Here is a 3,738-nt window from a genome sequence, read left to right as displayed (position 1 = left end):
GTTGACAGATAAAGGATTTGTGAGACCGAGTTTTTCTCCTTGGGGTGCTCCTGTGTTATTTGTGAAAAACAAGGACGGCTCTATGAGACTTTGTATTGACTATCGTCAGCTCAATAAGGTGACCATAAAGAACAAGTATCCTTTGCCGAGAATTGATGATTTGTTTGATCAATTAAAAGGGGCAACAGTGTTCTCCAAGATCGATCTGAGGTCTGGTTGATATCAGTTGAGAGTTAAAGAGTCTGATGTGCCGAAAACCGCCTTCAGAACGAGGTATGGACACTATGAATTTCTGGTAATGCCTTTTGGGTTGACTAATGCTCCAGCTATTTTTATGGACTTGATGAACCGAATTTTTCGGCTGTACTTAGACAAGTTCGTGGTGGTGTTCATAGATGATATTTTAATCTATTCTCGGGCTGAATTGGAACATGCAGAACATTTGAGAACTGTGTTGCAGATTCTGAGAGAAAAGAAATTGTATGCTAAATTCAGCAAAAGTGAGTTTTGGCTTCGTGAGGTTGGATTCTTGGGACATATAGTTTCAAGTGAAGGTATTCGGGTTGATCCAAGCAAAATTTCAGCAATTGTTGATTGGGAGCCACCAAAGAATGTGACTGAAGTTAGAAGCTTCCTGGGCTTAGCTGGGTATTACAGACGGTTTGTCAAGGGATTCTCGATGATTGCTTCTCCTATGACTAAGTTACTGCAGAAGAATGTCAAGTTTGAATGGACCGATAAATGTCAACAGAGTTTTGAAAAGTTGAAGGCATTATTGACTGAGGCGCCAGTGTTGGTGCAACCTGAGTCCGGGAAGGAGTTTGTGATTTACAGTGATGCATCGTTGAATGGCCTTGGGTGTGTGTTAATGCAAGAGGGCAAAGTAATAGCTTATGCTTCGAGACAGTTGAAACCGCATGAGAAGAATTATCCGACGCATGATTTAGAATTGGCTGCCATTGTTTTTGCTTTAAAAATTTGGCGTCATTATTTGTATGGTGAAAAGTGCCGAATCTTCACTGATCATAAGAGTTTGAAATATTTGATGAGTCAAAAAGACTTGAATTTGCGGCAACGAAGATGGCTCGAGCTAATCAAAGACTATGAGCTAGTGATTGACTATCACCCCGGGAAAGCTAATGTGGTTGCTGATGCCTTGAGCAGAAAATCTTTATTTGCTTTGAGAGCTATGGGTACGATGTTAACTTTATCTGATGATGGCTCAATGTTGGTTGAATTGAGAGCTAGACCATTATTTCTTCAGCAAATTCGGGAATCTCAAAAGAATGACAGTAAATTGCAAGCCAAGAGAGCTCAGTGTGAAGCAGGTGTTGACTCAGATTTTCAAATTGGTTCAGATGATTGCCTGATGTTCAGGGACAGAATATGTGTACCGAGAAATGATGAGCTAATTCGGACTATTTTAGGTGAGGCACACAGTGGTGATTTATCAGTCCATCCGGGTAGTGTGAAAATGTACAATGATTTGAGGAAGTTGTATTGGTGGCCGGGCATGAAAAAGGATATCTCGGAATTTGTAACAAAATGTTTAATCTGTCAACAAGTGAAGGCTGAGCATCAAGTGCCATCGGGTTTACTTCAACCGATAACGATTCCAGAATGGAAGTGGGACAGTATCACGATGGATTTCGTGACAGGATTGCCTTTAACTCCAAAGAAGAAAGATGCTATTTGGGTAATTGTGGATAGATTGACAAAGTCAGCCCATTTTATTCCGATACGCATTGATTATTCACTTGACAGGTTGGCTGAATTATATGTTGCTGAAATAGTGAGACTACATGGGGTGCCTAAATCTATTATATCGGATAGAGATCCGAGATTTACTTCGAGGTTTTGGATAAAGTTACAGGAAGCTTTGGGTACGAAATTGAATTTCAGTACTGCATTTCATCCGCAAACTGACGGACAATCAGAAAGGGTGATTCAAGTTCTTGAAGACATGCTCCGGTGTTGTATTTTAGAAATGAAGGACAGTTGGGAGAAATATCTACCACTGGTTGAATTTGCTTATAATAATAGTTATCAGTCAAGTATACAAATGGCACCGTATGAAGCATTATATGGGCGTAAATGTAGAACCCCTTTATATTGGACTGAACTCGGTGAGAATCGGATTCATGGAGTCGACCTGGTGAAAGAAACTGAAGAAAAGGTGAAAATAATCCGTGATTGCCTAAAAGCTGCCTCAGATCGGTAAAAGTCGTATGCGGATTTAAAGAGAAAAGAAATTGAGTTTCAAGTGGGTGATAAAGTGTTCTTGAAAGTATCCCCATGGAAGAAGATTCTGAGATTTGGTCGTAAAGGCAAACTAAGTCCACGTTTTATTGGACCATATGAAGTTACCGAGAGAGTTGGCCCTGTAGCATATCGGTTAGCTTTACCGCCAGAGTTGGAAAAGATACATAATGTATTTCATGTGTCGATGTTGCGACGTTATCGTTCGGATCCTTCACATATAGTTTCTCCTACAGAGATTGAGGTTCGACCAGATATGACTTATGAAGAAGAACCCATAAAGATTTTGGCTCGGGAGGTCAAACAGTTAAGAAATAAAAGTGTAGCCTTAGTGAAAGTGTTGTGGCAAAAACATGGAATGGAAGAGGCTACGTGGGAACCGGAGGAAATTATGAGGAAACAGTACCCGAACCTCTTTTTCGGTAAGATTTTCGGGGACGAAAATCCCTAAGGGGGGGAGAGTTGTAACAGCCCGATTCTGGGCCTAGTCGGAATAGTGGTTTCGGGACCACAAATCCGACGAGGGAAAGTATGGTTATTATTATATTTTTATGATCTACAATTTCACGGAAAATTTTCGTAAAAATTTCGTTCGAAAATTTCGACGTTTGGGCACTCAATTTAGTCAAAAGGACTAAATTGTAAATAGTGCAAAAGTTGAGTTCTACATCTTAGAGGTGTCTAATTGTTATGAAATTTTAAATTGGAGGTCTTTATGTGGTAATTAGACCATTAGTTAGTTGATGGACAAAAATAGACATAAGAAATGGGTGAAATAGATTTTTTTTAAATGGGGGCATTTTAGTCATTTGGTTATTAAATAGAATTAAATGAGAAAAAGATGGCAAAATATGCTCATCTTCTTCATGGTGAACGAAATCAGCAAGGGGGAAGCCATATTTAGGGTTTTTAAGCTTTCAAGCTCCATAGTAAGTGATTCTAAGCCCCGTTTTTAATGTTCTTCGTATTTTTGGAGTCCGGTAACTTGATTTAGCTTATTCTACCATTAATTCATGTTAGGTTCATATTTGGAAAAATATCCATAGGTGAAATGTGTTTATTTTGCTGTTTTATGGTGGAATATGAAGCTAGAGATTATGTTAAACAACTTTTGCTAAGCAATTTTAAGCGAAAACGGGTAAATAGACATAATCGGTAAAAATAATTAATATTCAAAAGTATGTGTTGGAGTGGGAATTTGATGTTTCCATAGAAGGGAAAAATGTTCAGCATGTTATAAAACTTAAGAATAAGTGATGAAGTTTAATTTCCGAGCTGGGGACAAAAGTGTAATTATGCAAAAGTTTGGGGGCAAAATTGTAATTTTCAAAAAGTTGGGTGGTGGATTATTTTAATAAATGTGGACTTTAAACGAGTTAATTTGCTATTATAGATCAAGAAAGACGTGAAGAGTATATCAAACGAGGAAAAGAAAAGATAGTAAGGAAAAAAAGTAAATGTGCAATTTAATTATGATTA

The sequence above is a fragment of the Gossypium hirsutum genome, chromosome A09 (genome assembly GCF_007990345.1).
Source record: "Gossypium hirsutum isolate 1008001.06 chromosome A09, Gossypium_hirsutum_v2.1, whole genome shotgun sequence".
Lineage (NCBI taxonomy): Eukaryota > Viridiplantae > Streptophyta > Magnoliopsida > Malvales > Malvaceae > Gossypium > Gossypium hirsutum.
This window is presented reverse-complemented; position numbering follows the sequence as displayed.